The sequence below is a fragment of the Sus scrofa genome, chromosome 1, assembly GCF_054392235.1.
Source record: "Sus scrofa isolate SSC_HxYL_T2T_F1_AM1 chromosome 1, Sscrofa_HxYL_maternal_Yorkshire_Landrace_v2.0, whole genome shotgun sequence".
NCBI lineage: Eukaryota > Metazoa > Chordata > Mammalia > Artiodactyla > Suidae > Sus > Sus scrofa.
In genome coordinates this window covers 24,592,159-24,617,143 of record NC_139383.1, presented here as the reverse complement: position 1 = coordinate 24,617,143, position 24,985 = coordinate 24,592,159, and the positions used below count along the sequence as shown (strand labels likewise).

Here is a 24,985-nt window from a genome sequence, read left to right as displayed (position 1 = left end):
CTACTGAGCTCAGCTGTCATGCACATCCAAAAATTTTATTTGTAGAGCAATTATGAACATCTGAGTGAAACCCTTATGCAAATGAGAACAGTATTTATATTAAGAAAGATGTGTGTACCTGCACTGGGAGGCACAGCATTCTTATACGTAAACAAAAGATTCAAGATAGATAGTCTATTTCATCATAGAACAAGATGGCAGATAATGATTAATGAGGCAAGTTTGGCATGAAAGATGTCAAATAATTTTATATAAAATTATAAGCATGCAAATTATTTATAGTGTCTTGTACTTCATATATCATTCTTTATGTATTCATGCATGCTTGCAGACCATGTAATCAATATATAGGTATTCATTAACTGATATGCAGTTATATTAATAAATAATTTTTCATAGAACCATGAAAGTAAGTGGAATACTGTCAGAGCTCTATTCATATTTATTTACAGCCCCTAGAATGCTTTGACCTATAATCCAGGTGCTTCTAATTACCTGTTGAAAATTATAGTTAGTACCTAGAAGAAAACAAACAGCCTGACATTGCCTAGATCTTGAAAATGGAGGTAAACATCGTAGCAATAAACACTATTACAAAGAAACATTCAGTTTAACAATAATTTTTTTGTCTTGAAAGCTGATACAAAGAAACAATGTTTTGTTACCTTGGTTACAGCAAATTCTGCACAATATGCCTTGTTGGTCTCTGAGGGGACTTTGTGTATGTAAGTGGGTTATTGTGGGAGGTAGTAGGACAGAAAAGATGATATATTTTTACAGATCTTTTTGTTCTGCTATTTAATAATTTTTATAAGGCTCTTTTCATCAGTTAAATGAAAATATACATAGACAAACATCACTCCCCATATAAAACCATCTGTAGTCATACCTCTGGATAATTTTCAGTTACCCCCGAATGCACAGCCTTTTGCCTCAGGAATGGAAATAGGAGTTTTGTGGTCAGCATGAATGTTGAGAGTGGCTCTACGTTGCCTTTTTCCCTCTGGGAAATGAGAATTAGCAGGATTCAAAAAGCGAAGTCACTTTGACTGTTTCCCCTTTTTTGCTCCTTCTTGGCCATGGAAATGGGGAGAAGTGAGTCATCCCTATGTGGCCAGGAACAGATGAAAGTGATGAAGCATAAGTAGAGCCAGAGTATAGAATGCTCCTTATTCCACCACTGTTACTGCTTTGGGACAAGGGAAACATATTCTGGCTGCATTGGCCAAGAATGGCTCCAGGTTGAGGAAGTAGCCAATCAATGCAAGAGCAATAAGGACTGCCATCACTCTTTGTTTCCTCATCATCCCAGTGAAATGCTGGGTTCAATTCTCCCTACTGTAGAAGAAAGCAGGAAAGATGCTCCCTCTCTTCTGCTTCTTCCCTCACCTCCTCATTTGTAGTCTCTGAAGTGCTTGTGGGTACAGAAAAATAAGTGGCAGGAAAGGTGAGCTGTCCTTTAATAAGCAATCTTCCCTTCCTTCTTTAGTTGCAGGACTCTGAATTGTACTGAACTTTTATTGAATAATCGATGATTCTGTAAAATCCCATATTCTCTGACCTCTTTTGTAGCTACACGTGGCCATGTGATCAAACTCTGGACCACAAGATTTGAGCATAGATGTTAAACTTGATGTGTGAATTCTGGGTCACAGCTTTAAAGAAAAGGGATATTCTTTCCATTGCCCTTTTCTCTCTTTCTGTTGATCAGAGCAAAGGTATGATGAACAGAGTAGAAAGAGTTGTCTAGGACCATGAGATAGAAGCCATGTGTTGAAGATGGAAGAGCCATAAGTTGGAAGAGGCCTGAGTTCCTGGTTGTCAAATCTCTTTCCTTGTCCTAGACTATAGTGTTCAACATTTTCATAGGAGAGAAATAAATTTGTAACTTAATACATTGTGTTATTGGATCTCTCTTTTATAGAATTGGGGCTATGATATCTCCGATTTGAATGACTGTCAAAGAACAAACATGCATCGCTTATATTTGCTGTGTTTTTCCTGGCGTGATTTTCTTATATTGAAGAGTGATGATATTTGGGAGATACTGGCAAATAAAATCAGGCCATGAGAATTTTGGCTTAGCTTGGAGATACAGCTTTTGTACCTACATCAAAATTTGTTGTGCAGTTTTAAACTGGTCAAATAATTGCTAACTGATTTTCACTAGGAATTAGCTTCATTTGGTGGCAGAATTTGTATTCCTCCACTTTGGATTGCTTCATTCCTATTGCAGTGTCGGTCTACTGAGAATGTGGGCTCAGCTGCATATCTTTGGCCCTCTATCGAACCCTGACAATATAATGGACCTATTCTGTAGTTAATTCACGGTGTCTGGTATGTCTCCAGCAGTTTAACAGATGGGTCTCTAGTCAGCCTCCTCTCAAACTCTTTATTAAATATTTATAGAGCCAGATTGTAATTAGACCCAGCTTTGCCCCTAAAGTTATGTGCACTGACCTCTGGACCAGGGAGGATATCAACTTGGTCAGCTCAAGGAGGAGAGAGAAAATCTTTTTCTCCAAATGTTTCTAGAAGCCCAAAGAGTCTTTAACTTACACATGCTGGTGAGATTACAAGTACTGCAGCAATATTCTCTATAATAAACAGAATGTTACCTTGAAAGTACAAAGTTATTATTAATATGGAAAGATAAAGATGTCTACTGAGTTTGAATAAATCTGAAATATTTGGGGACAGGTTTTATCACTCCATGAAAAAAATGTCGAAGTGAATAATGGCGCCTTTTGCTCAAGTAGTACATATATATGGAGAGTTGCCAGGAGAAAGTGCTAATGAGATGAGTTTGTGAGAAACGAGTAAACTTGGAGATTTAAAAACACTTAAAATAAAACATCATGCATTGGACATGTAGAGGAAGGTGTTAAAATGAAAATGCCAATGTCGTTCAAGTCTTTTCACTGAATGAAGGCAGGGAGCAGGGGCATGGGAGGAAGGGGGTCCAGAGGGTGCTCCCCCAGCAGAGAGGAATCTTCCTGCTCTCAGAGGTGGCCAGTCTCTGCAGACCAAATGCTGCTTGAATTAAGAGCAAAGGTAGTGGCCACTGGGCTGTTAATCTGTGAGAGAAGATTCTGGAATTCCAATATGTGCTGTAATGCCTCTGGAGAAAAATGCCAAGACCACAGTCTTCATGCTGTATTTATGTGTTACATAATCACTGGGCCAAAGAAGACGTCCAGTCCATCTCCTTTTCTTGGACAGTCCCCTTTGAAGTTGTTCCAAAGACTTAGAGACTAATCCAGGGAAACGTCGCTGTGCCAGATTGTAACCACATACTTAATGTTAATGCCACAAGATAAATTACTACCTCTGTCCTTTAAAGGTATTTCAGTAGTTTCAGGAAATTTTTCAATATCTTCTTATACAAAAATTTAAATGACAGTGCTAATTTGGCAGTATACAAAACCATAAATGTCCTTTTCACTTGGCTAACTCCTTGAATGAAATCAAGTTATATTATGACAATAAATGAACTTTGTAGTGTATAATCTTTACTATTATAAATATTGGATGTTCTGCTTCTCCTTTAGCCAAAAAAATTTCTGGCTGTTACATCTTAAAAAAAAAAATAAAAAACCAAAAACCAAAACCCCCAAACTTCTTTTGTTTCCAGTTCTATTGACTTTGCTGTTTGTCACAAAATTCTAAGGTGTCAGTGACACTCTATTAAGAGCTGTAGAAAGACTATAAAAGAAATATATTCTTGACCATCCCTAGCATTTGAGGAGTTTATAATCTACTAGTAGGGGAGGAGATATGAGGTATAAATGAAAAGCCATAAGTGTATGTCCATAGAAAACTGAGTTTGACGTGGCCAAGATCACACATACAGCAAACAAACTTATGAGCAGATAATCAAGTTTTTTCTTAGAGATGCGTTGATGTTCCTATAGTACTGCCAGTCATGGCTGAGTTTAGTGTCTGGTATAATCTAAGAACTAATGGGCATTTTCTATTGATGATATGTTAAAGTAGTGTTATGGTCTGAATGTATCTATCCTCCCCAAATTCCTATGTTGAAATTCTAATCTGCAAAGTAATATTAGAAGATGAGGCCTTTGGGAGGTGATTAGGTTATGAAGGCAGAGCTCTCATGAATAGGATTAGTGCCTTTATAAAAGAGGCCACACATGCAGTGGAAATGAATTCAACTAGTATCCATGAGCATGTGGGTTCAATCCCTGGTCTTACTCAGTGGGTCAGGGGTCCAGTGTTGCTGTGAGCTGTGGTGTGGGTTGCAGATATAGCTTGTATCCCACATTGCTGTGGCTGTGGCATAAGCTGGTAGCTACATCTCTGATTTGACCCCTAGCCTGGGAACTTCCATATGCTGCAGGTGTGGCCCTAAAAAGCAAAAAAAAAAAAAAAAAAAAAAAAAAAAAAATCCACACAGAGCTCCCTAGCCCTTTTTGCCATGAAAGGATATCAAGAGAGGAGTGATCCTGGAAGAGGTCCCTCAACTGACTGTGCTGGCACCCTGCTCTCAGAACTCCAGCCTTCAGAAGTGTGGGAAATAAAGTTCTATTGTGCATAAACCACCTGGTCTGTGGTTTCTTGTTATAATAACCTGAATTCACTAAGATAGATGGGCTACCTGAAATATTTCTCTCTGGTTGATGTTAGCATCGCAGCTCTGGGACTTCATGGTTCAGAGGTGTTAACACTTGACTGTTACTATGTAGATGACTTCAGCAGACACATGTACAAGGTTAAGGACCTCCTCACTCATGCACATCTATGGGAAATGCTATATTTTGGGAAAGACCCGAGCAAAACTTCAGCAGTGCCACACTACACCTCTTGTTGACAATACACAGTTCAGTGGACCAGGAACTCAAATGCTCTAAGAACCCTCTAGTTTTTCAGGATTGCCTCAGTGGAGGGTTTGGCAGGTAGAGGCTGCTCTGTCTTTTTCCCCAGCCTGAAAACTACACTGAATCATGTAACATCAAGGGCGCTTTCCCCTTCTAGTACCAGTTCTGAAGATTCTGGCCAGTTTGTTCACCTGAGGAAATGGCTTTGTGGATAACACAGTTAACAGGGGTGCTATGAGTTCCTGATATTGGGCCTTGTTTGAAGTCTCCTTCCAGTCTCTGAAGGACATCAAAAAGCACATGAGGCATTTGTATAATTGTACTTAAATTCTCAGAGGTGGAAGAACCCAAGCTTATTATATGTACCCATCCCTGAGATGTGTGAGGAACAATGAAAAGATATAGAGTAATATCTATTAAAGCCTTCAAAAAGAAAAGCAATAGAAAGTATGGTCATTTTTCAGGCTTTGTTTTAGAGTGTCCCTAGGCTTTTATTTCTCTTTTTACAGACATAGCCTCATTACAAAGGAAACTTGGACTTCCTCTTGAAACAGATGATATTTGTCTATTATACAGTAAGAAGACCTTTGTGGGAAGTCAATTTTATTGTCCACAAAATCCAAATAATAAAATGCTAAAAAAGTGTGTTCTGTTCTTGAGTTGTTAAAACTTATAATCTCCGAAAAAACACATTTCTTATTTTTCTTGTTTCAGAGTTCACCAACTAAGACAGGCTGAGCTGGGCCATTACCATTCTCATCAGTTTAAATTTATATGATGCATGCATTGAAATGAACATCTGGACAGTTAGAGAATGCATTTTATTTGGAGGCCTTTTTTCCCCCATATTTGAAATGTCCCTTTGGAAAATAAAATAAGTAGAAAACAACGTCCACTAAAAGAGAAATATTTTTAAAAGCCAAAATTATTAGAAATAGGATTATCAATGAGAATTTTTATGGCACACAATAAAGGTATAAGTGGATCATAAAGCACCATACAGAAATAAAATCTGTTGACGGCTTGGGCTTTATCTTGCATCCAGAGAACCAGTGAACTTAAACTCATATCTGACTTCCAAGGCAACTAGCTGTAACCACAGTTTCCACTGTCTCCCAGGCCTAAGTGGAGATTTTCAGCCTGGATAAGTGTTTCATGGAGATATTTGATCCAGGTGCTTTATGAAGTAGGATTGGTGATTCAGTGTGTGGCATTTAACAATGTGAGTCAGAATTAGATGAATGTCTCAGTTTTATAGTTGAGTAGCTAATGGAAGGGCCACCTCTTGGATGAGTCATTGAACACAGATCCTGCTCCGGGCCACTTGCAAAAGATTGTGCAATCATTTTCACAAGCGGCAAAGATGGTAACCTTGATGTTTTGCCCTTTCTAAGTTCAGGTGATCAAGCTGCTCATCTCTGTTTTCCTAAAATAGATTTGAGCTACAGGACTACCTTTTATCTTTTTTTTTTTTTTTTTTTTCCCCTGCATGTGTGCTGTGCCTATTCATTACACGTGAATAATGCAGTTATTGTATTTTACCTCAATGTATTCTGCTAGAGATAAACTACACTTGTTATTTATAACCCCTCTTTTCTCCAAAAATATTTGAGGCAGCTTAGGATAAAAAACACAGATATGCCGAAACTATTCAAAAGCAAGGGCAGATGAATGTGATTATGGGCTATGCTAGGTCAAGATAGCTATACCAGAATTTATAGACTGAAGATAGTTCCTGAAACAGAGCATCGCATTAGCTTTGATCTTTCTGAAAATTATTTTCAGCATGTACCATTTTGCCCTTTTTTGTAAATGTCAATGTCTGCGTTAGTATCTTCCATTTTATTTATTTTTTAATTTGGCCACCCTGCCAGCATACAGAAGTTCCTGAGCCAGGGATTGAACCCATGCCACAGCTGTAACCAGAGTCACAGTGGTGACAGTGCCGCATCCTCAACCTGTTGATCTACACGGATACTCCACTATCTTCTATTTTAGAATATAAATTCAATATTAACATGGTTTATCAATCATATGGCAAATTTTATTGAAGATCAGTTGTAGTTAGAATATTATGTGAAGAATGGGTAAGAAGAGCAAGAGCAAAGAAAAGGAGATGTGATCACTTGTTTCTGTGTCAGTGAGGTCACCGGTCAGTTAGATAAAACAAATCATACACTTGAGAAGTCCCTTACCACAGAACACACAAGCTAATGAATGTTAATAGAATCCTAATTGAGGATATGAGTGTGGGAAAAAAATAGCTCAATATATGCATGGCCTGATATTTGTCTGAGCAGTTGTAAATGAGAAGCAGAAGGCCAGTTTTCAAGGGAAGTCTTTCACTCCTATACCAGGCTGATGCATGGCTGTCCCAGGACAGTCTCTGTGGGATTAGGGTGGTGGAGGCACAGGCTAATCAGATAATAGGACTCAGTTCTATTTAACCTATGCATCCATGTATAATCTGGGAATTACAAGAAAGAAGGGGGTGGAGGAGAAAAGAAGGAAGAAAGGAAGGAGAGGGAGAGGAAAGGAAGGACAGAGGGAAAAGAAATTTTGAACAACTTCATGGACTTTTCATTATGCCAGTAGGAAAATCATGTAGGGAAATATTTTGTGTCTCTTATTTTTCTTCTCTTGAACTTCATTGGTATAACTGAGTTAGAGACTGTTGATGTTTTATGGAGTGATAACCATATACATATTTTCCTGTGTTTTAGGAAGCAATTTTTGAAAGGGGACAAAATATAGACAGATAGAGACAAGTGGCTGTATGTTCATTACTGTCAAAGATAGATTGAATACTGGCATAAATACATAGCCATTTGAGGGTTCCTATTATTTACCCTATGCCAGACCTTGGCATGATGTGACTGAGGGACTGTTTGGTCTGTGGAAAAGGTGTACTTACCCAGGTTTGCTTGCCTCATATTTCTGCCAAATTTGGGACATAGACACTAGTCTCCAAGATCCATCTTTAAGACTAGCTGTGACCCGAACCAAGTGCTCCCACCATGTGGAAGCAGGAACTGCAGAAAGTATAGATCCATAAGGAAGAAATTAAAAAAATACATAGGGAAATGAGAGAGTTGTATCACCCATGTACTTAAACTTCTTTTGTTCTTATCCATCCCACATAAATCACACTATCACTAATAAATCACACTATGGTGAGGGATGAGTAAGGGTGAGGAGAGGAACGAAGCAGATTGCCCAAGGTGGATGGTTCTCAACCCTGGCTGCCCAGTATGATCATCTAGACAGCTAAACACACACACACACACACACACACACACACACAGTGCACAATGTCTGGGGTCCGCATATGGCACAAGAGTTTTAAAAAAGGAGAACAGGGAAATGAAGCTTCCCCAAATAGAGGCCTTTGCTGAATTTATAATAACTGGCTTGGTATGCAGTAGAAGTTCCATTGATATTCATTTAATTAGTTTCCAAAGGATGTATTGAATATTGATTATAAGTGAAGTTCTCCACACTTAATCCTGTGGCACATCACAGGAAGGTGGTATTCTTGCCTGTGCCCTGAGAATTCTTCTTTGGGAGATCCCACCTTTGTAAGAATATGCCTTGATGAACAGTAATCAGATCTATACTGGACTGGCATGTGTGCTCCTATGTTTGAAGGGCGTTAACTCTATATAAAGCAGAGAAAAAAGATTGGGAATCTATGGGAAAAGGAGAAAGAAAAAGGAGAGTGGCAGAAAGGTGAGCAAGAGAAGGGCATGCTTAGTGTCCTAAGATGTGACCTACCATCCCGGAACACCCAGATCCTCCCTGAAGTTGCAACACCCCCTAACAGTTTGTATGATTACATTTCTCAATAGGAATCAGTGAGAGGGCTAAATTCTGCATTCTGGGGTCAAGGGCTAAGCTAGCCTTACTACAAAAAGGCAGCTGTGGATGACATTAGGTTGTGTAAGGCTCCTGAATGTATCAGCCAGTATCTCTATTGACATATAAACACTATATCCATAGACTCTTATAAAATTGAAATCTTCTGCAGAGGCTGTAAATGTACCTATTTACCCTATACAAAACTAGGTTAATGCCTCAGGGGCCTGGTTGGTATAGCATTACATCAGAAATGCAATAATAAGGCAATAAAGTTACCAGAATTTTCATTCTAAAATATGGCATTTTAAACCTTGAAGCATGAATAGAAATGGAATAATACTCAAACTTTTTATCAATTTTCACAAGTTATAATGGATATTCCAATTATTTTGTATAAATTACATTACCAATTCTAAAAGTTGCATAAATTTTTAAATCTCTGGAAGGAAAAAGTGTTATAATTTGACTTGCAAATATTTTTAGCAAACAAAACAAGCTTTAGAAAGTGACAAAAATGAGAATAGAATGTATACAAGTATAAAGTGTTATTTAACATATTGGGGTAGCTAAATCTTCTGTGAAGCTGAGAGATGTGTGCATGCAAGAAAATACCAATTTAGCTACTATTGTTTGCAAACTTTGTAGTTATACACATAAATGTGTCTCTTCCCTTCCTTTTGTATTGCCACCAGCTTCAGGTGCTTTCATTTTATCCATCCTTCATTATTACAGCCAACTCCTCTCTGATATTCATGCTCAACTCAATCTCAATCTCTTAAAATACGCTATTTAAAATGACAAAAGTACAGCGTATCCCAATGGCTTATTGTAGCTCCTAAACATTAGTCATTCAGATACTGTATTTTCTAGTTTTTATATGGTTCTGAATACCCCTTTTACTACCTTTGTACCTGAAACTTGTCTGCATACACAATTCGCATGGCGCATTTCCTTCAGGCTAAACTTTTTAGCCTCAAATGATGCTATGGAGATGTTTCAGGGGTCCCTGACTTTACCTTCTGGTTTATGACTTGAGTTATCTGGAAGTAGCCTGGAGAAATCTTTCTTTACCTTTAAAATTTAATAGTGAACCAGTTTATGTTTTGACTTTGAATGTTCTGAATTCATTTTGCTGGGATTAGAGTGTAGTCTCTTTATCTTTAGTTATTTTTACCCCATTATCTTATGGAAATTTTGTTTTATATCCTTTAATGTGTTTCTGCTTTCATGATTGAGCTTTGTTCTTCAAAGAAGCTAGTTGTCTTATGTAGGCTTATCTTTATAAGTCCTGAATATTGTCTTCCTTCCCTCTTTCCTTCCTCCCTCCCTTCTTTCCTTTCTTGTGTTTCATCCTTCTTTGCCCCTTTCCTTCTCCCTCTCTCCATCTTTTGAGTTATTTTTCAATTTCTGTACTTGCGATTATAAAAACAGTTAATTTAGGGTAGCAATTTTTATTTTTAGCCTTGTCTATTTTATTTCTTCTTGTTTAAAATTTATTGCTCTGTTTCATAAGGTCACTTTGGACATCAGTTTTGCTTAATTCTGGATGCTCTCTTTTTAGGTCTTTCCTTTTTTAAAAATAAAAATCATCTTATTACATTTTCCATAGAGTACTGCATTTATGGAGAATTCTTTTTCTTTCCTTTTGCTTTGCTTTCCTTCATATCCATTTTTTTTTTTTTTTGACTTAGGAATTTTTTCCCCTGTTTTTTACCTATTATATGATTGGTTCCCACCCTAGCCCTGTAATATTTTTGAATTGTTGGCATGTAGGTTCTTTTAGCCTCACTTACACTTAATGTGAACTATTTGGTGCAGATTATCTGGTTTAGTGATTTTACTGATAAAATGCAGGAAAATCTTTTACTTCTTTCCCACCATGATTGATAGCTACCTTTGTTGCTTCTTTTTGGAGCTGCAATTTGAAAGCATGGTGAAAATGAGTTAAGTTGAGGTTGTGTTGAGTATCTCAAACTACAGTTTTCTCTAAGCAGTAGTGTTTTTATTTCACCTCCATTCAGATATTCCCTTTTCACTGTGAGCTCTGAAAAATTAACTATCCCCATTCTTTGCATTTCCTCCTTTTTACCATCCCTTGCAGTTATAAGAAGAAAAACATTCAATTTGCTTCTCCAAAGTATGGCAATGTTATTGAAAATGATCAGTATGTTATTCACTGAGCATTATGTTTCTAGAATATTGGTGAGGGTTTAGAATCCAATTAGGTTACCCACACTGTTTAGCTCTATTCTAGAATCTTCTGTTGCTTCATTTTAGTTGTATATTACTGTTTATTACTTTCAATTGTGCATCTTTTCTTATTGGTTACTGCTAATAATGTTTTTTTTTTTCTTAATTCTTTTTAAAAAAATTTTGTTCGTTTGACAAAGCAGAATGGAAAATGCAAATGATGTGATCTGGCTTCATTCTGTTACCATCTTTACTCAAACATTCAGCATCAACTTTTACTTTATTATTCTCAAGCTTATCTAAGGATATATTTATTTTTAAAATTTCAGCCAAGAATACCACCTAGACAAATCATATGTATTACCTGTCGAATAGAGTGATTTTTCTTTTTCACTTAACCTATATTACAGCTTTCTAATTTAAAGTGAACTGCATTCATGTATTCACGGTGTATTGTTTAAGTCTGTGTGCAGTCTGTCCATATGGTTTATTGTTTTGCCAAATTTGATCATGGGCCATGTTATTCTTTGTTGTAAAAGTCCTATACTTTTTCATTTGCTGCTTTCATATGCTGATTTCATAACATGCTTCAAATTCTCTCATTATGTTGTAAAGGTTTTTCCATTATTCTGTGAAATAATAGAAATTGAAATGTTGTAGATAGAGAGGAGATGAGGTTTTATTTAATTAAACAAAAATAATGATTTAGACCATGCTATTGAAAAGCAGAGAAGGGTGTTGTGGGAAGCCCTAGTATATAAACGGAATACAAAGGCTTAAGATAAAGTTAAGGATTTAAGATAAAGTTAATATCAGAATCTTTATTTTGAATGATATTAGTCAGTGAAGAAAATTAGTAAAGTAAGTTATTTCTCATTGTGTACCTTATAAAAATGTGAGGTTGTCATGATTTTAAGTTTCTCAACTGGTTGCCATGGCTTGGTTCTCACCCTCATTGTCAGCACTGGTTCCCTTAGTAGGACGAGCTCTACAGATGCCTATAGTCAGGTTACAACAAGGACCATGCCCACTAGGGATGCGGCAAGGAGGTGATGGCAAGCAGCTCCATAGGGAGTAACTACTTTTCAAGTTTGGGAATGATAATGATGAAATTTCTACATTTGAATTCCTTGTTTTTTTTTTTTTTTTTCCCCTTTAATTTTTCTAATGTTTTATATGGTTGAACATAATTTGGGTGTCTTTGTAGCATAACTGGTTATATTTTCTAGTGAGCTTTGTAGCTCTTGTTTTTTGAGAGGGAAAAACATTAGGAAATATGCAAAGTCTTCTTGAGTGAATAATCTGAATTGTAGAAAGGATCCACTGACTTCTTTCTCAGCAGTGATTTTCCATCTGAGTGGTTCCTGGGTAGTTAGTGCATACAGCTATGTTGGTGCTGGCTGGGTGCAAATTGCCGTCTTCTGAAGACTCCTGCTTTGTACATTACCTGCCTACAGCAAAACAAGGCCCCTCCAGTAGAGAATCCTCTTAGCCAAATACCAAACAAATTAACCTTTTAGTGTGTTCCTAGGAGCCTTTCATGAGAAGGAACACTCTGGTGACATCACTGATGGCAAAGGTTAGCCTAAAAGTAAAATGAAATCATCCGGCCAGGCAGACCCTGCGGGAGAATCAAGCCTTGTAATTAGATTGAATGTTCCTAGGAAACACAGCCCTGTTGCAGGAAGAGTGTTTGCAGAAGCTAATTGGGGTAAGCTTTGCATCAGTCCTGTGTACTGCATCACTTACAGATTTGAGAATAGCTGTAATGGTGTATGATGATTGAGTCATGCCTTAATTTTAGCAACCTAGGGGAACATGAATTACATGACAAACATGCACTTGAGTTTGTCCTATCTGTAACTTCAGACTCTGGGAAGATTCCAGTGCTCAGATTGGCTGATATTAGGGGTGTTTCCTGAGAGTTGCAGGGATTGGGGCAGCCCTGTTATGAGCAGATACTGAGAGCTTTGCCCTGATGGCTCTGCAGATTGACCTCTTCTAACTGGTGTTGTGCCTCTTTCCTCATCCCACTTTTCCCAGACCGTTTGTTTGTTTGTTTTTCCAAAGTATGTCTTGTTAACTGAGCCTATTAATTTTTCTAAATGATTTTTATGGTGAATTAATGAAAAAAAATCTAGTTATAGGCAAATAGCTGTTTTACCCTATTTGGACTGATAAAACAAAACAGTATAGACTGGATGGCTTATAAACAACAGAAATGTATTTCTCATTGTTCTGGAGATTGGGAAGTCCAATATCAAAGCACTGGCAGATTCAGTGTCTAATGAGAGCCTGCTTCCCCAGAAATAGCTATCTTTTTTTGCAGTAATCTCACTTGGTGGAAGGGGCTAGGGAACTCTGTGGGATGCCTTTTTTTTTAAAGCCTCTAATCCCATTCTTAAGGCGGGGGCTGAGTCCTCATGACCTAATCACCTCCAAAGGCCACCAGCTCCTAATACAATCACCTTTGGGAGTTAGGATTTCAACAAATAAACACTGGGGATGGAGGTGGGACAAACATTCAGACCATACCATAAGCTGAAAATCTTCCTTACTGTAGCAGCTCAAACCAGAAAAAAACTGAGTTTAGATGAGTTAAAAGGTGATCAGAGAGAGTTCCTGAAATGACTCCAACTAGTATCCATGAGGATTCGGGTTCAATCCCTGGGCTTGCTCAGTGGATCCGGGATCTGGCCTTGCCGTGAGCTGTGGTGTAGGTCACAGACATGCCTGGGATTCAGCTTTGCTGTGGCTCTGATTCGACCCCTAGCCTGCGAAATTCCATATGCTGCAGTTGTACCCCTTAAAAAAATAAAATAAAATAAAATAAAATAAAATAAAATAAAATAAAATAAAATAAAATAAAATAAGGGTGAGCAGAGAACCAACTTTTTGCTGTCTTGCCTTAGCCTCAGAAGATCACCTCAACTTTGATCTACACAGAGACCTTATAAAATTTTTAAGGAAACATCAACTAAAGACTTTATGTTTCAGGGTCTCCCTGGGTTTCAAGGGGCTGTTAGTCTTTGAATGACAATAGAGTGTCAAGGTAACAAAGTCCAGGGCCCATCACTTACTACCTGTGTGACAAAGGCATGGTGCTTGAACCCTCTGATATTGCCATTCCTTATCTATCAAATAAAAATGATGGAAGAGTCCCTGGCAATAGTCAGCACTCATAAGTGTTACAGAGCTATTATGGTGGGGAAAAAGGTAACGGTAAGGGTATGTGGGAGTTATTTATTTTGGTAGCCATATTGTAACAACAGGAACAAAAAAATCTAAAATTTTTGAGTGCTAACTATCTGCCAAATACTGTGCTAAGCATGTAATACGATGATGTCTTTCAGAATTCTCACCAACCTACACTAGGCTCATTGCACAGGTAAGGAAACCGAGGCATCTGGGTCACATCCCAGATGCTAACACAATACATGATTGTTCATTAAAGAATCACAGAAAGAAGCTCTAAGGACAGTCTCATCTCATGAAAACATGTGTCATGATAATGAGTCATCCGTTTTAGTCACATCACTATAGTCATCCTAAACCAAAACCTTCCTCTTGAGCTCACATTAAATTTGTTTATTTCTTATATCTGGATTGCTTTTACATTCTGCACCAGCTAATCTCTGGTCTTATTTCAAGTCAGAATCTGGATATTATTTACCATCTGCCTCCAAGGGAAGCACTTGCCAAGTCCCTTAATTTGCTATAATTGGCAGGTTTTCAGTGTACATAATTTATATCAAAAAAAGCTACCCTGAAAAAGAAGATTAATTAAACCGTTTCTTCTGGGTCCCTAAAAGTACAGCGGTTTCCAAGAGGATGGCTTTAAGGCCTTAAGGTCTTGTGTGTATATAGACTGTCACAGCTGAGCACATTAAAAATGTATGTTGGGTTGCTCCCTGGTGCCTCTGAGCTGGTCAAAAAGATGTCATTGGCACCTGGGTAACATCACAAATACTCACTGAATTAAGCAGCTCACATTTGCATTTGAGTCTTTTGTTCCAAGCTTTCCAGACACTAGAAACTACTAGACTGCAGTATAATTTATGGATACCTCTGTGTTGGCAATTCTGTCACTGATATGATAGGAAACACTAGAAAAAATACACCCAGATGTACAGAATTCTAAATAGAGTATGTGAGAGACCACAAACTGATTCAGACAAGCAGCACATGTGGTTAGTAAATAGACTATTACAGGGTTGGGTTTTTGTTTTGTTTTGTTTTGTTTTTTCGGGTTTTTTTTTTTTTTTTTTTTTTTTTTTTTTTCCTCCTTCTTTCTCTTTCTTTGCTTCCTCTAAGCTCATGGTCCAAAATGGGGCAGGCCCTCAGCCTTCTGGCGGCATTCTGGTCTTTCCTCAGCTTCTGGATAATGCCACCCGAGTTTATTCTTCTAATCCATGCCTATCAAATGCTGGCAAGTGTATACTGCATTCTAAGGAAGAAGCTTCTGTGTTTTCTACCTTTTTCCAGAGTGGTTTTGTGATTTACCAGTCTGTGGGCAGATTGCATAGACTAGCATAGGAATGGACATAAAGTTGTCACAAATTTTCCGTTTCTGAGAATGCCTGTGTGCCCATCCTTATGTAGTGTTTCCCCCACTTACCTTCAAAATCTCTGCTCAGACATTGCCAGGCTTGCCTTTTCCCCATCTTGACCCCAATTGATGAAAGTATTCTCCTCTGTGCCTCAGAAAAGATCTAAAGATTAGAAATCGGGAAAAAATTGGGAGCAAAGCCCATCCAAGGGCGAGCTAGTGCAATGTACTTAGGAATGTACTTGTTGTTCATTATTAATTAAAAATCCAAGATTTTGTGAAGTTACACATTCATGTATGGCTTTTTACATACTAGAGATGCAAATAATTTCTGCCAAGTTACCTCCAAAGGCCTGTTTGACACGAATCAGTTTTGTATCTACTAATCAATTTTGTTCTGAGATTGTCTCTGTGTATCTTGTTTCTGAAATTCCCTTTGATCTGGTTATAACACCTGACTCATTAATTGATTGACTAACACATGTTCATTTCCTTTGTGTGTGGGAGTCATGGCTTTGAACTCCATTAGAGTATAGCACTCTCCACTCTTTCCCAGATTAACCTGTCTCCCTTTAACACTAAAATGTAAGCTCCATGAAGGCAGGCTCCTGAAAGAGGCTTGGTGACTTTGAACCTTTAGTGCATAGTGCAATGCTGATGCTGGATGCAATACAGAGTGTGTTCCTTGAATAAATGATTATGCAGTTTAATCCTTGAGTCACCCAGTTGGTCTCTGAATCATTGTTCAAGGTCAGTGTGAGGACTCTTTTGCCCAAAGAACAGCTTCTATTTTAGGAGAACACAGACATGGAGTCAGAAATGTTGTGAAAGTCTTTTTATGACTTAACCAACTCTATGTAGTGGGTTTAGCCTTAATCTCTATTTATTACTTTTATTTTGCTTTGCAGTGTCTTTTGGATTAAGAATAGACAATGTTGCTCAATAACCATCTAAACCAGGACACTTTGCAAGGACAAGTAAAAATTTGAAAGATGGTTTTGCCTCTTTTTTTTTTTTTTTTTTTTTAATGTTGCTCCTAGTTGTGGCTGGAAGAGAGTATGAGGGAATGATTTTTTTTTTTTTTTTTTTTTTTTTTGTAATTTAAGAATCCTTTGACCCTCTGTAAGAAAAACAGATTCCAAATAAGCAATTTCATGCCTAACTTGATCTTATCAGCCTCTGCGGTATGAAGTAAGGCTTTGAAAGTATTCACCTAAAAACATTAATAGACATGTAATTTTCAGTTATTTATATTGAATTATTGTTAGAAAGATCAAATCTATCTATCCATATATATATATATATATATATATATGTGTGTGTGTGTGTATATATGTATGATCTCTTACAAATCTCCTGCAAATCTAAAGTCTGTTCCTGTATATTTCCTTCTTGTCTTTTCCTTTCTCTTACACTTAACTATCACAATAATGCATTTCCTGTCAAAGTCCTGCTTTAGCTGCCTATTTTCCATTTTGTGTATATTTGTAAATGTATTTAAAGAGAGTTCTGAAGAGAAATGATGACTAAGATAGTAGTTTTCAGAAACTTATTTGAAATCATATCATGTGATAGAGAATTAAATATGCTTCCAATAGGTATCAAACATTGAAGACAGCAAAAATTAAAATAATTCCTAATATTTAAAAATATAAAAATAACCAGTTTGGTTAAATTTAAACTCTATCCACTGTCCAAGGATTGTTAACAAATGAAAATTTGTGGAAGACCACAGATATCGACCTTCATAATATTGTTAGAGTTGTGTTCTAGACCAAGAGTTGACCGACTTGTCTTGTAAAAGGCCAGAAAGTAAATATTGTTGATTTTGGGTCCCATACATGTCCATCACAATTATTCAGCTTTGTCATTTTGGCATGGAAGCAAACCATAGACAATACCTAAACAAATGGACATGTCTATGTTTCAATTGGTAACACTTTATTTACAAAAACAGGTGGTGAGCTGGCTTTGGCCCATGAGCTGTAATTTGCTGACCTCTGCTCTAGACTGTCTTCATAGCTCAGTTTTCTCCAACTGGTCCACAAAATGAAAGTCACTATTCCTGTACTGTATTTATGAGGAAGAAACCTACTCTTACTTTGACTCAATAGAAGACACAGTTGTGTTTCTAGATCCTTTTACTCAGGCATCTAAATGATTTTGAAAGAAAAATGTGTATTAGAATGCTTGGAAAATATGTATTTAAAAATAAGTATTAAATGTATGAAAGTGTCTCAGTTTTGAGGACAAACATGTCTATCTAATGCTCCAAAAGTCTCATTACTTCACAAAATCCCAAAGTTAAGTTTGCCCAGTATTCCAGGCTGTAGACCTGTTTTGTAATTTTATACGTTACCTCAGGGCATTAGCAACTAAGGCATAGAATCTACTCACATATTAATTCCAGAGCTAGGTGATAACTTGACTAGTGCTTTCTTCATATTACCAGGAGGGTAAAAGGGTAAAAACAAACCTTCAGGCATTTGCTGTAGGACATACTAAAATTCGCCACTGCTCTTTTGCAATTGAAACTTAGTCTTAAGCTCATTAATGATTGAGTACATTGGGGATGTCCTTTATGTTAGGAATATTTAATGCATGTCCTTTATACCAGGGATATTTAATGCATGAATTTGGTATGCATTTCATGCCCAGTTCATAATGGAAATTTTAATAAATTAAAAGAATAAAATACAAACAACCTGGAAATTCAAACCCGCTGCTAACTGTAGAGCTAGTTTTCCATCCCAGAAACTTAGATGATGGAAAACTACCAAAGGATAGGCTCTAAAATATGGCTATTCAACAAAAGAAAAAAATTCTTTCTTACATTTCATTCTTTATTATTAACCAAAAGTCATTTGGTTAGTAATTTAAAGATCATTTTAATGGAAACACCCCCATTTCTGACCCCTTTCTGTCCCCTAAAGAAGAAATTCAGTAACTCTAACTAATTTAAATATTCTTGCCTTTATTCTTATCTGGACCTTCAACTTTAACCTTGGGGTTGCAGCTAAGAACTTGTAGCAAATATTTCCATAATGGCCTTTGTTGAAAATGCAAGGATTACATTGACTCCTGGGACAATAAAAGCAACAAGACCCATGTTTTGTAGATATTATGCCTTTTTCATATATGTGTGTGTGTGTATATATATATATATATATATACTACTTTTTATGAAGCTCTATGTACTAATGGGCACTTATGGGCACTTTTGTGCTTATGGTACTCAGTAAGTACTTATGGGCACTTTTCATACACTATCATTAATCTAAACAATACTGGAACATATAAATTATCTTTGTGATAAATGCAAGCGTCAGAAAGGTCACATGACTTTCTCTGGGTAAGCACATAGTCAGCACCTGGCAGGTCTAGGTTTCAAGCTGAGATCTATCCAGTAGGAATGCCTGTCTCAGAGATGCTCACTGTTGTTCTTCATTACCATGCAGACAGAATACATGTACAGCATGTCATTTAGGGAACATGATGAGATCTCAGCTCCCACCCAGATGATATTCCTGCCATTGGAGTCTCTGGTGAAGGTTACAACTTCTTCCAGTGGGGTTGTCCACAGCTATCATAAGGCCTTTATGAAGATACACCTATGAGCCTTCCTCAAAAAAGAAGAAAGATCTCAAATTGACAACTTAACCCTCCACCTAAATGAATTAGAAAAAGAAGAACAAAAAAGACCTAAAGTCAGCAGAAGTAAGGAAATTATAAAGATCAAAGAGGAAATCAATAAAATAGAGATTCAAAAAATAATAGAAGAAATTAATAAAACCAATAGCTTGTTCTTTGAAAAGGTAAACAAAATTGACAAGCCCCTGGCTAGACTTACTAAGAGGAGAGAAAGAACCCAAATAAACAAAATTAGGAATGAAAAAGGAGAAATCACCAATGGATACTGCATAAATACAAAAAACTATAAGAGAATACTATGAACAACTATATGCCAACAAATTAGACAATCTGGAAGAAATGGACAATTTTCTAGAATCTTATAGCCTGCCACAACTGAATCAAGAAGAAACAGACCAACTGAACAGACCAGTCACTAGAAATGAAATTGAAGATGTCATAAAAACTCTCCCTACAAAAAAAGTCCAGGACCAGATGGCTTCACAGGCGAATTCTATCAAACATATAAAGAAGTGGCCATCCTCCCTAAACTTTTTCAAAAGGTTGAAGAAGAAGGAATACTCCCAAAGACATTCTATGATGCCACCATCACCCTAATTCCAAAACTAGACAAAGATATCACCAAAAAAGAAAACTATCAGCCAATATCTTTGATGAATATAGTCGCAAAAATTCTCAACACAATCTTAGCCAACCGAATCCAACAACATATCTAAAAGATCATACACCACGACCAGGTAGGGTTCATCCCAGGTTCACAAGGATGGTTCAACATATGCAAATCAATCAACATCATACACCACGTTAACAAAAGAAAAGTCAAAACCACATGATCATCTCAGATGCAGAAAAAGCATTTGATAAAGTGCAACATCCATTCATGATCAAAACTCTCGCCAAAGTGGGTATAGAGGGAACATTCCTGAGCATAATCAAAGCCATTTATGAAAAACCCAGAGCAAATATAATACTCAATGGAGAAAAACTGAAAACCTTATCACTCAAATCTGGAACAAGACAGGGATGCCCACTCTCACCACTGCTATTCAACATAGTTATAGAAGTCCTAGCCACAGCAATTAGACAAACGAAAGAAATAAAAGGCATCCAAATAGGAAGAGAAGAGATAAAACTGTCACTGTACGCAGCTGACATGATACTATACACAGAAAACCCTAAGGACTCAACCCCAAAACTATTTGAACTGATTAATAAATTCAGCAAAGTAGCAGGATATAAGATTAACATTCAGAAATCAGTTGCATTTCTGTATACCAACAATGAAATATTAGAAAAGGAATACAAAAATACAATACCTTTTAAAATTGCACCTCACAAAATCAAATACCTGGGAATACACCTGACCAAGGAGGTAAAGGACATATATGCCGAGAACTATAAAACTTTAATCAAAGAAATTAAAGAAGATGTAGAGAAATGGAAAGATATTCCATGTTCATGGATTGGAAAAATCAATATTGTAAAAATGGCCATACTACCCAAAGCAATCTACAGATTCAATGCAATCCCTATCAAATTACCCATGACATTTTTCACAGAACTAGAACAAACAATCCAACCATTTATATGGAACCAAAAAAGACTCAGAATTCCCAAAGCAATCCTGAGAAACAAAAACCAAGCAGGGGCATAACTCTCCCAGACTTCAGGCAATATTACAAAGCCACAGTCATCAAAACAGTGTGGTACTGGTATCAAAACAGACAGACAGACCAATGGAACAGAATAGAGAACCAGAAATAAACCCTGACACCTATGGTCAATTAATCTTTGACAAGGGAGGCAAGAAGATAAAATGGGAAAAAGAAAGTCTATTCAGCAAGCATTGCTGGGAAGCCTGGACAGCTACATGCAAATCAATGAAACTAGAACACACCCTCACACCATGCACCAAAATAAACTCAAAATGGCTGAAAGACTTAAATATAAGACACCATCAAACTCCTGGAAGAGAACATAGGCAAAACACTCTCTGACATCAGTGTCATGAATATTTTCTTAGGTCAGTCTCCCAAAGCAACAGAAATAAGAGCAAAAACAAACCAATGGGACCTAATCAACCTGACTAGCTTTTGCACAGCAAAGGAAACCCAAAAGAAAACAAAAAGACAACTTACAGAATGGGAGAAAATAGTTTCAAATGATGCAACTGACAAGGGCTTACTCTCTAAATTATACCAGCAACGTATACACCTCAACAGCAAAAACGTCAAAAACCCAATGGAAAAATGGGCAAAAGACCTGAATAGACATTTCTCCAAGGAAGATGTGCAGATGGCCAACAAGCACATGAAAAAATGCTCAACATCGCTGATTCTAAGAGAAATGCAAATCAAAACTACCATGAGGTACCACCTCACACCAGTCAGAATGGCCATCATTAATAAGTCCACAAATAACAAGGGCTGGAGGGACTTGTGGAGAAAAGGGAACCCTCCTGCACTGTTGGTGGGAATGTAAACTGGTACAACCACCATGGAAATCAGTATGGAGGTACCTTAGAAAGCTATACATAGAACTACCCTATGACCTAGCAATCCCACTCTTGGGCATATATCCAGACAAAACTTTCCTTAAAAAGACACACACACCCGCATGTTCATTGCAGCACTATTCACAACAGCCAAGACATGGAAACAACCCAAATGTCCATCGACAGATGATTGGATTAGGAAGAGGTGGTATATATACACAATGGAATACTACTCAGCCATAAAAAAGAATGACATAATGCCATTTGCAGCAACATGGATGGAACTAGAGACTCTCATACTGAGTGAAATGACTCACAAAGACAAAGACAAATACCATATGATATCACTTATAACTGGAATCTAATGTATGGCACAAATGAACCTTTCCACAGAAAAGAAAATCATGGACTTGGAGAATAGACTTGAAGCTGCCCAGGGGGAGAGGGAGGGAATGGGAGGGTTCGAGAGCTTGGGGTTATTGGCTACAACTTGGAATGGATTTACAAGGAGACCGGGCTGAGTAGCATTGAGATCTATGTCTAGATACTTATATTGCAACAGAACAAGGGTGGGAAAAAAAATGTATGCATGTGAGAGTAACTTGGTCCCCATGCTGTACAGTGGAAGAAAATTAAAATAATAAAACAAGAAAAAAAAGAAAGAAAAATCATGCGATCAGAAAGAAATAAAATTGTATTTGTAGAGTTTATGATTACATAGAAAGTCCTAGAGAATCTAAAACACAACTTCTAGAATAAGTGAGTTTATCAAAGTCACAAGATATTAAGATTGAGATACTAAAAGCAATTGCATTCTTAGTGACTAGCAGCAAACAACTGCTTAAAAAGAAAAAAGAACAAAACATTTACAATAGCACCAAAATACACAGAATACTTAGGGGAAAAAATTAACAAAAATGTCCAAAATGGTGCTGACAGAAATAAAGAGACTTCCATTAATGCTTAAAAAAAAAAAAAAAAAAAAAGATACACCTGTGTGACCTGGAATTCCTTCCACCTCTCTCCCATTAGACTTGGATCCCATAAGCCTGATCACATGACATTTAGAAGGAAGAAAGAATGTAGGAGCGTATTTTGGGACATAATATCTATATAGCAGGAATGAGACAATTTCCAGTAAAGTTTTTTGGAAGATCACCAAATGAGCTGAAAAGTCTAGAATAATATCTCTCCACCTGAGGATTTTAGATCTTCCAAAGCTGGGTCACCTGGAATATTTTTTTAATGCAAACTCCTGGGCCTTATCCCTCATACTCCAAGTTTAATAAAACTCCAGTAATCTTTGTAATTACCATTCAAGTTTAAGAACTGCTGATGGGGCGTAGTTGGGCAAATCTGGGAGTGTCTAAAGAAGATGATTGCCAAAAGGAGGAACTCAAAGGATGATTCTAAAAACTGATGCTAAATAGAATAAGTGCACCAATGGGTCTCCTGTGCCCTGGAAGTGGTGGGCACATGAAAACCCCTGAGGACTGTATCCACTGAAAACTATTATGGGATTGATGTAGTATCTTCAGACATGTCCAGCATTCTCTTTTATTTGGTTCCTCCTCAATTTTTTTCTTGAATTTTTAATATTCACAGGCAATAATAATAATTTTATCAAATTAAGGGTCCCTCTTTCATCATTTAATGATAACATGAAATTAAATAGAGGGATAGAAGATACAGATCAGTCTGAATAAGGCAAAATTACATAGTTTATAAGGTAACATTTCCATGGATGTAAACAAATATATTGTGGATAATGAGTTGAAGGAATTGGTATTAAATTTAATTTAAAGCCTTAATTTAAACAAAGTATGTTCTCTAGTTTATACCAGATCAATACACATTGCAGATGAAATTTGATAAAATAGGATACAACATTTCTTCCTCTGTAGACCAGACACTATTTTTAAAAGTCCAGAATATTTTTGGATGATAAATGTAATTAAATAGAGCAAAACCATATGAATTAAAGCCATGAGGTTTTTTTTTTTTTTTTTTTTTTAAATAGAATTACAAGCTTGCTACAGAGCTTGAAGGCATTACTAGTATAATATAAGAGAAATGTATTAGCCCTTAGGGGATACATTCTAATTATCAGTTATAGATTTTGTGGGATTTAAGTTAGAAAGAGAAATGCTATGATATTTTTCTTTGCAAGCAAGGGGAGGAAACTACTGAAAATTTTAAGCAAGCAATTAATGTTAGCTTCAAATATAAGAGCATTTGAGTTTATATACAGCTTACTCCCTATTTAAAGCCAAGATCTACATTGCATGCACAATTGCATGCAAATTGGACTTAATTTACTTCATGCTTTGCCTCTTCAATTAAATAAAATGAGAAGATAATTTTTACTTTAGAGTTCAATGAGTTAAAATGTTTTACCTCTAAATTTTCCATAAAGAGGTTATGTACCCAAATGTTTATTTTAAATAATTTATCTAACAAGTATATATTGAATTCAGCTTTTCATGGAAGGCATAGATTCCATACTCAAGAAGCTTATGGACTCAGGAACAGAAAATACATTAACATGGTAAACACCAATTCTAAATTTGTCTTATCAAGACTCTTTTCATGTTTATTTTCTGGTTCAAATTGTATCTTTAAAGTCCTTAGTCTTCCAAGTCTGTATCACTGCCTGAAATAACATAATCCAAACACTTGTATGATGTGCCCTGGTTTCTTAGGACTGCCAAAAAATGTAGCACAAACTGGGTGCCTTAAAAAACCAAAAATGTATTGTCTCCCAGTTCTGGAGGCCAGATGCCCAAAATTAAGATGGTTGGCAGAACCATGCTTCCTCAAAACCTTTAGGAGAGAACCTTTCTTCACATCCCCCTAGCTTCAGGTGGCTTGTCAGCAATCTTTGGTGACCCGTGGCTTAGAACTGAAGCATTTCAATCACTGATTCCCATATCTTATGGCAGTCTCTCTTGTGTCCATGTCTAAACCTACCTCTTCTTACAGGAGACCAGTCATATTGGGTAAAGGGCTCACCCTACTCCAGTATGACCTTCTCTTAACAGCTAATCATGTCTCTAGTTACCTTATTTCCAAATAAAGTTATGATCTGAATTATTGTAGTTAGGGACTTCAACATATCTTATTGGCGGAAACAATTCAAAATGTTACATGTGAAGCATTTAAGTCCTTCCATAATCCTGACTATTCAGCCTGTCTTCATTCCCCATTCATGAGGAAGGAAGAACTTGTCAATTATTGATTTCCTTCTCTGCAGCAGGCACTTTACATATGTTAACTAATTAGTCCTTGGGAGGACACAAAAGAGAAGGCATTATTATCTTCATTTTATTGGTGAGGAAGTATATGTACATTTCTTAAGAGTTATGTGTTTTCTAGGTCTTACCTCAGGAGGCTTAGGAGTATAAGTAC

The 24,985-nt window shown here is 36.8% G+C and overlaps 1 long non-coding RNA gene across 9 annotated transcripts in view; it reads left to right on the top strand.

The window, feature by feature from the left end:
* Positions 1-24,985, top strand: part of LOC110259987 (uncharacterized) — a 1,024,192-nt gene that overhangs the window by 688,350 nt on the left and 310,857 nt on the right. For 2 of the 9 annotated variants that reach the window (XR_014839501.1, XR_014839515.1), the window contains exon 5: positions 14,237-14,271. The exons of the other annotated variants lie outside the window; for them this stretch is intronic. This is a non-coding gene — a long non-coding RNA (uncharacterized LOC110259987). Of the gene's footprint in view, positions 1-14,236; positions 14,272-24,985 lie in introns of those variants that run through there. 9 annotated transcript variants of the gene reach the window in all.